The sequence below is a fragment of the Carex rostrata genome, chromosome 9 (assembly GCF_964058835.1).
Source record: "Carex rostrata chromosome 9, lpCarRost1.2, whole genome shotgun sequence".
Taxonomy (NCBI): domain Eukaryota; kingdom Viridiplantae; phylum Streptophyta; class Magnoliopsida; order Poales; family Cyperaceae; genus Carex; species Carex rostrata.
In genome coordinates this window covers 11,825,327-11,837,490 of record NC_135926.1, presented here as the reverse complement: position 1 = coordinate 11,837,490, position 12,164 = coordinate 11,825,327, and the positions used below count along the sequence as shown (strand labels likewise).

General features: G+C 36.3%; 1 pseudogene across 1 annotated transcript; it reads right to left on the bottom strand.

The window, feature by feature from the left end:
• Positions 1-2,558: 2,558 nt before the first annotated feature.
• LOC144559441 (peptide-N4-(N-acetyl-beta-glucosaminyl)asparagine amidase A pseudogene) lies at positions 2,559-4,976 on the bottom strand (annotated as a pseudogene). The gene has a single exon (XR_013513140.1). The product of XR_013513140.1 is annotated as a peptide-N4-(N-acetyl-beta-glucosaminyl)asparagine amidase A pseudogene (transcript).
• Positions 4,977-12,164: the final 7,188 nt, after the last annotated feature.

Genomic DNA, 12,164 nt, shown 5'->3' with positions numbered 1-12,164 from the left:
GTTATGACTGTTTTTTACGGACAGCGGTGGATAACAATCACACATACATATTTCTCAGTGGGAACGATAATTACCTCATACTGTAGAACGTGACACTGAATGAAAACATAAATGACACGAACACAATTCTATTTAATGTTTCATTCGGGGTCTGTCAAATACCATGTTCCTAGAACATGTATCTATGTGATTAAAATGACATCTCGTGTCAGGTGGTTTGTAAAACTTAACCATCTTTTAATCCACATACTAACCTTATCGCGGTAATTAGTGTTCCTGCTAATTACCTTGGTCAGTGACCTTTTAAGAGTATATATTATCTATATTATGGAGTTTCACAATTTCAGTCATGAACTCGAAATGATCCATAAATTCAATAATACTCAAGGCAACAAAATGATATTAATCATCTAATTCATGAACAAAGCTTTATGATAATTTATCGTATTATTGACTTCTAGATTATTACAAACTAACAGAATTTACATAAGCAAATTATGGGATTATATAGAAGTCAATTGGAGAAACAAATTGCACCATAGTAGGGATATTTAACTGATTTTGTTTGGTTTCAAAAGAATCAAATATTTTCAATAAAACAGTTTAATTTTTTAATTTACTTGTTAAAAATTTATGATGGTTTAACTATATATTTACGGTTAGATTATGATTACCAGAAATGAAACGAACAAAAATAAGAATTAATGTTCAATTTAACAGGTTCAATGTGATGATTTCTGTTTGAATCTGAACCGTTCAATGCCAAAACCAATGACGATCAACACGATTATTAAAGTGGGTCCCGTGCGCTCCACCTTGAGCTGGATTAGCTCATATCCTGATCGGACGACTGTGATCCCAAACAAAAATATTCTATTACCTCAGAAGATATGCGTATACCACAACTGTTAGGGACACAATGTGATGATTTTTTTTTTAATTTTTCGTAATTAAAAACAAAACAAAAAAGTGCTGGATTATTAAAAAAAAAGTAAAATAAAAGTGTACCGAATCAAAATTTTGATAAATAGAAATTTTTTTTTTACCAAAACTTTAAATAAGTATATCTTTCAGTCCTTTCCTTTCTGTTAAGTACTATAGGGATGCACCGAATTAAAATTTCGGTACACTCATTTTTCAGATCTTTTCTGTGGTAAGATTTTTATTTTAGTCTGTTTTCGCGTGAAAAGAAGAGTATTAAATCAAAATTTCGGTATACTTCAGGAGGTACCGAATTCGGTACTAACTTTTTTGATTTTAATTTTAATTGGGCTCTTTTTCTTTAATTAATTTTTTTATAACGAAAAATAATAAAATTCCAGCGCGATGACTATTTAAAGCAAGAGTAGGGGGTCGGATCCACCAACGTAACCCAAATTTTGAGTTTAGATCCAGACCGTTCGATCAGAATTTGTGTCAATTCGGTCTCAGATGGAATGCACGGGTTCCTTAATATTCGTGCACAAGCAGATCGGACGGTACAGATCTAAATTCAAAATTTGAGCTACTTTAACAGATCCGAAATGAAAGACCACTTGTCCGAACGGTGTACACTTTTGATGTAGACCAGACGTAAGCAACAATTTCCATTCCCTGGTCCGAATATCTATTCTATTATCATTAAACGCGACGAGAGACGAGAGACGAATACGAAGCCGCAATTCTCTCCACCTCTCTCTGAAGGAAACCTTGGTACCTCTCCTTTTCTCTCTATACACAGCTACTAAATTTCCCTCTCCTCCTCCTGTTCTCTTCTCCGATGGCGTCGTCGGAGGGTTCCAGCGCCGTCACGGCATCCCTGGAGAAATGGACGGCTGCGTCGAGCAGATCTAGCGGCGCAGCGACAGCAGACTCGTATATCGGGAGCTTGATAAGCCTCACATCTAAGAGTGAGATTCGTTACGAGGGGGTTTTGTACACGATTAACACCGAAGAATCCAGCATCGGCCTGAGAAACGGTAACTCGAACTATTTCTCCTGTTTTAATTTTTCTATTAGTCTCCTCAAAGTTTCTACAATGCAAACCTAGGCATAGAGATCTTCTATTGTCTAGGGAGGTTGCATTTGACACTTGAACTGTACGGATCAGATATTGTTAACCCACTTTGAATTTAGTTAAATACCTCGTTATCTCTAAGCCTTTCCACCATAAAGTATTGCTGATTGAGCACCTGTTAGCATTTCTTGTACCTACTGGTAATTTTTTTTGATGGTTGGTGGCAATTTACCACCAACAAGTATATTGATAAAAAAAAAGTTTACTTACAAAGAGTCCTAATTAAACAAATGTCCTCCCACACTATATACAATGCCAAAAAATATTATACTGGCTGTTACCAGTGGTACCGGTTATATCCCTGCTTAGGGTCTATCAAACGGGCACTGCCCAGAGTGCCAGTTACCTTTTCTATTCTATTTTAAATTGGCAAATAATAAAAATGAAAAGCTCACCATTAATCATATAAAAAATTTGTATCTTTCTTTTAGTAGGCATGGGTATCAATTATAGTCGAGGACCATCTACAATTCGTTCAAAACGCTGAACCCATGGGAAGAAATCAGACAACAATTTCTTTTCCATTCTATTTTTCTTTTTTTGAAACATATGAACAATTTTTCAATGGAGATCTCCACTAACAAATCAGACAACAATTGCCCTCAAAGCAAACAGAACAGAAAAAGAAAGAAAAACCATCACAACAAACAAACATAATTTCAAGAATTCTTTTCTAATCTTCTAGGGCAAAAGTTCTACCAGTAACTGATTTATTTAAAACTCCCCACCTGCCAATTTTTGTGCAGGAATCCTCTGATTTGTCGTCCAATATAGTATATTTGGTACTACTCACATTCCTGAAGTAACAACCATCAGTACCTTCATATTTATACACCTCTTGTGTACTACCAACACCACTTGTGACCAAATTACCCTCCACTTTCATTTTGCCTTGTGCAGTTTGCAAATTTGTCAGAGACCCAAACCTGAACCCCAATCCGCCCTTTTCTCCAATGATCCGTTTCTGGTTAAAACCGAGTAACAATTTTGATATAATGGAGTAGGAATCGCCTACTTGGTCAGCTGTACCAGTGTGCAAATTGAGAGGGAAATACTGTTCCAGTTGTTCTGTATAAACAACTGTATGCAAGTCTTTTGCATACGTATTAGATGCAGCATGTATTGTTTGATTCACCCATTGTTGAGTTCCATTGTCTTTGAATCGCATTAAATTTTGGAAATGCAACTCCTGAGCAAAATAGGAGGTGATTTTACCATAAGATGACTCGACCCAACCGGCACTGGAAATGATTCTATCAGCTTCAATTTTGAACTCACCGTCGAGACCTCTGAACTTGGAGACAACACTGGGTACATACTCAGGTGCATCATATTTAATTAAGGATCCCCTTGTACTTTGACTCTTTTGATCAAGCCAAAGATGCAAATTTGCATCAACAAACCAAACATCCAATGAATTTGTAACTCCAAACCCGAACTTGTGCGGCTTTCCATCTAGAAGTTTCCCCAAAAATGGGGTGATTTCTATGTCGTAGGAGGGTAGGTTAAAAGATCCAATTCCAGTAATTGGCCTCCAAAGAAGGGGATTAACCCCACCCGTGTAAATCACAGTAAATGGCCATACCGCACCAACCACATCACCGTCTAATCTCAAAGTCACTTCTCTAAATGCACCATTACCAGGCAAACCAGTGATGTTGTTTTGGGAAATGTAATCATTAGGAGGGTTTGTGTACCAGAATTCATCATTAGAGTGGTAGGAAACATACACTTCCACCACAGCACGGTAGGTGTTCGAGGGAATGCTTACCATCTTCGACTGTATATCGGTGGAATTCTGAATCAGAAACCATAACCCATCATTCAATGGCAAACTTCTCGAAATTGGCAACACCAAATCAGCTGGTGAGCTAAATGCTGGCACGTGGTGTTGCCCATAGTGCCGGTTCCGACTGCTCTGGTCAAAGTAAAACTGTACTGTCACATTCACATGGTACACACCGGTATAGGTTGAATCCACCAAATTCCCAAGGTACACAGCAAATGTAGAATTCTGATAAAACAAAGAAGTGTACTTGGTAACATCCTTTTGTACCGTCCATACAATACCGTTTGTGCGTGGCTCCGCTGTACAACTGCGCAGCAACTCAACTCCACCAAGCCACACACCGAAGATCCGATCAAACTGTGTACCCTGACACGTGGCATGCCATTCGAGGACAATGCGAGAGGGGATCCGTGCGAGGCATGAAGGAGGTGTGTAATAGGAGGTGACAGGGGGTTTTGTGTAGGTGAAACCGAAGTCGTGTTGTAGGAAGAGGTGAGAACAAGGTTGGGTTTTTGGAAGAGGGATGGGTTTGGTGACCTCGAAGTAAGTGGTTGGTGAGAATGAATTGTTGGGTTTGGAAGCGAGGAGTTGAGAGGTAGTAAATTTGAACCTGTGGAGGTGAGAATATGAGAAGGGAAGGAGAGAGAGGAGGAAGAGAGGAAGAAGAGAGAGGCAACAGGTGGCCATGGCTAGGTGGAAGGAGATGTTTGTTAAATCGTGAAGAAGCAATGAATAATTAGAAAAGTGGGAGGTTGGAGATTGAGAAAGAATTTTTTAATTCTATTTTGGAACTTATTTCCGTTTGCTTTGCTTCTTTCTTTTCCAAACAGCAACAGAAATGATTAGCAAGGTTTTTATTTTTGTTTGTTTATGATAGTTTGGTAAATACGTTACTTTTTTCTTGTCCTGCATCCTTGAGTGATAAGTTGGTAGAATCTTATTTCCCAATTTTTTTATTAATAGGAATTTTTTTTTGAGAATAGGGAAAGAATTTGTTAAAATTTGAGATATAAAAAAACCGTGATGGTTTATAAACGTTATAAACCATAACGTCCAAAATAACAGATTTAATTAAACTCCTAATTAATAACAAAAAAAAAAAAACATAAGATGTTGATGCCCATTATTTCCATTTTTTTTTGTTAATTAGTGGTTTAATTAATTTTATTAATCTGGATCTTATGTTTTATAACGTCTGATGGGATGTAATAAACCATAACGGTTTTCTTATATTTTAAAATTTGCCAAATTCATTAACTATTATAGATTTTTCTTTCAATGTTTTTTTCTGTTAATGAAATTTCGGTACTATTTCTGGTACTCTGGTAACTGCTCCTGCTATCCTGCATCCGTGCAAAACTGCAAATATGTGAGATGAAAATTAAACGCAAAGAAATGAAGAAATGTGAATAAAATCCACTTCTTAGAATATAATTGTGACATACATTCTAGCGTACACCGTCATCTAATCTTTTTATTAGTTGGCAAGTGGTCAAGCTTGAATTTCAGACAAAGGCTTAGTTAATGCTTTAGTTAATGCTCAAGTAAGCTCTGGCTAAAATAGTAGGACCAATGTGTTACAAATTGAAACTTTTAAGGATAATATTTTTGAATTTCAACGACTACAAGTAATAAATTAAGTCATATTCTAAGGTACATGTGCAAACGGATCAAATACGAATCAGATAGTGGTAAAATCATACCCGTATTCGTAAAATTTTCGGATACGGATACAAATTGAATATTAATCGGATACGAGTACAAATCAGATATTAAATAGATATGAATACGAATATAATTTAGATTTTTAATTCAAGATGTATATCTAATTAGAGAAGGGTTCCAATATATACCTCATGTTTTTCATACCTTATTTTACCTATAATTAATATAGAGGGTTTTTAATATTAGTGCGAATTTAATCTGCATGAATCTTAAAGCTGAGCAGATGGTCTAGATACATTAACTCAAAATATTCCTTTTTGAGTTAATGCAGAGGATACGAATTCGTTTGTGTAATTCCTTTTAAAATACTGTGAATACCCCTTGCAAAACCATCATGCTGTATGGACAGTTTCTTTATTTTTGGTAATTCAAAACCTTTTTTTATTTTTATTTTCAAATAACAAGTATGATTGCAGAGTTTGGCTAGTATAACATCAGTGTCATTTCAACCTATATAACACCAACTCTAAAACCTATCAAATCGACTTCAAACGGTGAATCCAAACCGTTCAAATCCATCTACTTCATTAGTTGTGCGTTTACATGCAAAATTTATAACTTTTCAAATTTATTTAGTATTAAGTCAAGCGGTCAAATGTGTGAGTTTTTAAATTAATTTTAATACATTAATTTTTCAATATTTTTACCGCTTGATTTGATACTAAAATAACTCGAAAATGTAAAAAAAATTGTATGTAAACGCATCACTCATAGTGTAAATCGGTTTGGATTAGTTGTTCGAAGTCAATTTAATAGATTTTAAAGTTAGTGTTATATAGGTTGAAATGATACTAATGTTATATTAGCCAAACTCATGATTGCATTGATTTCATTTGATTTGTCGAGGCATCAGCAACATTTGGTATTTGGCAAGAACATATAAAATATCGAAGGCATGCCGCATATTGGCATTTCTACTGCATACAAATAACTAATGGATCCGAAATTGTTTTTAGTTATCATCTTCAAATTTTAAATTTTAACATTATCATCGCTTTAAAAAAAAAATTAAAAGTTGCCACAAAAACAAACTGAATCTGCGCACTATTTTGACTCATGCGCACCAAATTGAAACTAAATTTTTGTCATTAATAAAAACCAGCGGCAAAAAAATATTAGTACAAGTCCACTATACAACTGTACATTTATATCACAGTTGTAATTAATATTTTTAAACAATGAAAATCTCAAATAATATTTTTTTAAAAATAATATGGAGATCAATTTAAGTCTTATTTTTGGATTTTATTTTAAAAAATAAAATGAAAATTAACATCATTTATTTAAAATAAAAAATTAAAAGCCGATTGACCGTCATACTTAATATATAAATCCGTATTAGCATAGTAACTAGATAGGCGATTAATTTGCGAATTATTCACGTTTATTTTGTTTTTTCAACGTTTTCAAATCTAATACCGAATAAAATGAAAAGAAGCGTGTAATATGTTTTATTTGCGAATAAAATACAAAAATAAAATGCAATTTTTTTAAATATATTTTTAGTGTTTTTGTAGTACCGAATTATATCCGAAATATATTCGAATTATTCTTGAATCACGAATTTTTAATTCTGTCGAATCAAATCTGGTCTATTAATTTACCACTGTACGTATTCTTCCACATGCTTTGCTTGCCGTTTTTGTCTTTATTATCCGACCAATAATTGTCCATTAGCTGAAACTTTATTAGTTACCACCCTGAAATTTTAAAATTATAACATTACCACTGTTTTTCGAAAAAAATAAAAAATTAACACGAATGCAGACCCAGTGTTCACAAGTTCAATTGGTTGCCAATTTTCACTTTGACTGGTCACAGACTCACAGGTTCCATTAAAAAAGAAGAAGAACTTATTATTTAAACTTGACACGTGGTAATGTCAACAAGTGAGGATTTTTTTTTTTATTTAGAATTACGTTTATTTAATTCATTCAAACAAGCCTTGTAAGTCCGGATTTTCTGTAACTAGCCTCCACCGATCCCTAGGATCGGTGGAGCAAAAAAAATCACAACTACACCGGTCCCTAGGACCGGTGGAGGCCCATTTCGCCCTGCTGTGGCAGCTGCACGAAAAGCCACAAAAAAACAACCCTACACCGGTCCTAGGGACCGGTGTAGCCTCAAAACCATCTCTGCACCGATCCTGTGGATCGGTGGAGAACGCAGATATTTCAGGTGCAACCCGCACCTCTCTTCTTCCCTCTTCTCCCTTCTTCACTTCTCTGCCGCCATTCTTCTTTCATTTTTTTTGTTCATTATTTCGTTTTTTTCAATAGAATAGAGGAGTTGTCATATGAATAGATCGTCACCACCATTGTATTCAGCATCGTCTCCTGATTATTATTGTGAGTTTTTTTTTACTCATATGTTTATATTTAGTGTTGTAAAATTAAAAAATATTTGGAGTTAATTTAGAGTTTGATTTAGTGTTTATTTTTTACTCATATGTTTATATTTTAGTTTTTTTTTACTCATATGTTTATATTTTGAGTTTTTTTTACTCATATATTTATATTTAGTTTATTTTTTACTCGTATGTTTATATTTATTGTTTTTCTGTACTCATATATTATGTAGTGTTTTTTTATATGTTTATATATTTAGTGTGTTTTTTTTACTCATATGTTTATTTAGTATTTTTTTTTTACTCTCATATGTTTATTAATTTAGTGTTTAATTTTTGTTCAGCAAAATGTCACTGCTATTGATCAATGTGTATTATGGTGGTAACCTCCAAAGCACTTCAACAGGTGTTGGTTATGACATAGGGGCTGCATTTACCTTTACTGTATCTGATTCTACCAGTTTTGCTATTATAAAACGGCAAATATACGTTGGACTTGAATTGCTTCCGAGTCGAGTCAAATTGACAATCAGGGTACGTATGAACACAACACCGCCCGGATCGTACCATTTCTCACTATTTCGGATAGAAAATGAGGAAACTTGGGATGTTATTAAACAAACTGCAGCTCAAGTGGCTGGATTTAAGGTTATAGAATTGGTAGCTGAGGCGCACCAGGCTAGAAACCAAACCAATTATGATCCGTGTCCAGATAGTTTGCCCGGAGGTAGTAACACATCGTCGGTTCAGACCGGCTTTGATCCTAATTCGGGCAGTGTACCTGTACCCACCTACACACATCCGGTTCAGGCCGGTGACGACCTTTGTGAGCAATCAGATCAAGACACAGAATCTGATAGAAGTTCTTTTGATGATGATGATTCGGATGAAGCATGGAACGCAGATATGGACGAAGCGGAGGCTGAAATGAACGACCGAGAAATATTGAAGGATTGGCACAACTCGATCCCATTTCTCAATCGAGGACCTAAGCATCCATGTTCCTCATTCCATGATGATTTGCCAATGCCATACGCGGATCGTGCATTTTTTGCGAACCCCCCCAGGTTAGATGAAAAATTTGCTGAAGGTCAAATGTTTGAATCCAAAGCCAAACTAAAATCAGAACTTGCTGAATTTCACCTGAACAAAAACACAGAGTTAGACGTGCTAAACAGCAGCAAAACCAAGTATAGAGTTAAATGTAAATCTTCAAAATGCCAATGGAAATTGTATGCAATTGTAGTACCAACAGGTGCATGGACAATTTCCACCAACCCGTTTATCCACACATGTTTTGGCAGTGCTGAAAGGTTGGATAGTCATCAAATGACTTCTAGAGTAATTGCTGATATTATTAAACCGGCTTTGAAAGATGATCTGGAGTTAAGCATTAAAATGGTCAAGCATCTGGTTAAAGTTAAATTTGGGACAGTAGTGCCCTCGTATAATAAGTTGTGGAGAGGTAGAGAACTTGCAATTGCGGACTTGTTTGGGAGTTGGGAGAAGTCTTACGAGGTGCTGCCATCGTTTTTGGCTGCCATCAAAGCGTCTAATCCAGGTACACAGTACCTACTAGAAAGTGAACCATCAACCAAGTTTAATATCAATATTTTCAACCGGGTTGCATGGGCATTTGGGCCATGCATTGAGGCATGGCCTCATCTTCGACCCGTTATCAGTGTTGATGCCGGGTTCTTATCCGGAAGGTATAAGGGTAAACTTTTTATGGCTTGTGCTTACGATGCAGAGCAACAACTCTTGCCACTTGCATTTGCAATTTGTGAAAAAGAGTCTATAGAAAATTGGGGTTGGTTTATGAATTGGTTGCGTACCAATGTTGTCGGACCAGGAAAAATATGTGTCATCTCGGACCAGCATCTTGGTATACGAGGGGTGTTTGAGGCTCCTAATCTGGGATGGTGTGAGGAACAAGGTGAAGCTGTACACCGACTGTGTTCACAGCATATTTGTGAAAATATTTGGAAAAGATACCCTCAAAAGTGGATCAAAAAGGTATTCAAGAAATTTGTTGAGAAAAAAAAAATCTGGAGATTTGAAGAGGGGATGGATTTGATTAAGCAAAGAGATGCAGCTGTACATGATTACATTATGAAATTTGGTAAACGGCTCCGCAACTCTGATGCAGAGCCTTTGGCTCTGCATAAGTGGGCACAAGTGCACGATGGATTCCTCAATCGGTGGGGTATAATGACAAGTAATGGCTCTGAGGTACTCAATCGGTGGGGTATAATAACACATTTTGAACTGTGACATATTGCACATTATTATTGAAAAATCAAATTTGATTGAAAAAATAAATAATGTACGAACCACACGAGAATGCCTATGACCATGAGGAACGTACGCCATTGTTGCAACATCTTCTGTTCGCGGGGGAGGCTGACGTCGTAGAGCTTCCGGATTGTTATCTGATAGATACACCGATCTCATACCACGCGCGTTGAACCAATGCATGTACATATGATGCCTCCTCATGTCATATGGTCTCCGCTCTCTAATTATTATTGCAGGCTTCTCGATGAACTCACTATGAGTAATCCTCCAACAACCATCCATTGTTGCGTTGCCATCGTGATGCCACGCCTCTCTTAAATAACTGATCCCATCAAATGGTAGAGGAGGAGGAGGCGGGATCTCTTGGTACCTACCAAACTGGCGCATGACCCTATCCGCATGCTGATACTCCACCATCCAGAAATGAATTACGTAACCGCAGCTCATCCAATACCTTTTTTGTCCTCGAACATGTCTAGGTAACTGATCATAGTAATCAACGTATGGTCGCCAGTTAACTGTCTCATCAGCTAGTCTGTCGAAGCTATCTCTATATGTGGCTGTACCACCTGTCAAAAAAAATATAAATTTTAAAAAACAATTATAAATCTATCGAATTCATCTCGAATTATAAATCTTTATACCTAAGTGAGGGTTGTGTTTCCACAAATGTCGAGTGGTCCACTTCACACCGAAAGCATTTCTCGTATCCTCATCTGCACCACCGAAGGGAGGTGGCTCTTCCCGGGGATTAGGCCGACCAATAGTAAATCGAGTCCATGACCAAATCTGTAACAACAACATCGGACCCGCTATCGTGTCTACTCCTGCAAGGCAAGCACGTGACAACTCTCGATAGAGATGTGCGAGTACGGCACCTCCCCAATTGTATTCTTGTGGAGTCTCTAGATCATTAATGAATTGCAAGTACATCGCAGGGACTCCATCCGTACTAGAATCCGGAAACATAACTGACCCGAATAAATCCATACAAAAACCTCGGGTGTACTGTGCAAGTCTCTCATTACTGTCCCACTCTTGTAAGGGTTCACTAAATTTGGCCCGCACCCATTTCAGTCTAATCGAATAAGCAGAGACGGACAATCGTTCTTTCGATGTGTTAGGATTATAAATCCTATATTTATATGGCATTGTCTCAATGAGGTTATCGTAAAAAAGAGCCGGATCAGCCCCTAGATCATACTCTAAGTATGGGTTCCAATCACTATCGCTGGTGCCAGTAATCGGGTCACCTGCAAATTAAAAGAATTATACAATCAACAATTCACCTTAAAAAATTAGTTATTTAAATTAACCGATAAACAACTTTAATTAGTTAATTACCCTTAATCGGTAAGCCCCACAGACATGCAACATCTTCCAACGTCACTGTCATCTCACCGACAGGTAGATGAAATGTATTGGTCTCCGGCCTCCACCTCTCAACCAGAGCACTAATCAAATGCGGATCAATCTTGCAATCATTAAGGCGAGCAATTTGATACAACCCTAATCTCTTCATAGCATCTTCCATCCGACTGTTGTAAGTAATACGAGTCTTATGTGAATTTATCTGGTTCAATGAAGAGGAAGGCTGCCAAAAAGAAATAAAACATTATAAACCCTTCAAATACTTCATATAATATTTATTTGCAACAAATAATTAATAGCTATAATCAAAATTACCATATCACGAACTTTCCATGCTCTGTGGTTCTGTGGTGCTAATTTCAACAGCTCCGGATAATTCACATTATCCATTGACTCTGTTAGAAAATTTGATAAACAATATTTTTGCAACTAATGAGAGTCATCACACATAATTATATAAACAAACATTTTTTTCAAGCATATGGCTACAATAATCAAAAATTATGTAAACAACATATCATCTAATTTTGATTTTAATAATAAACTTCATGAATATTACTAATTTTATACATTACAAT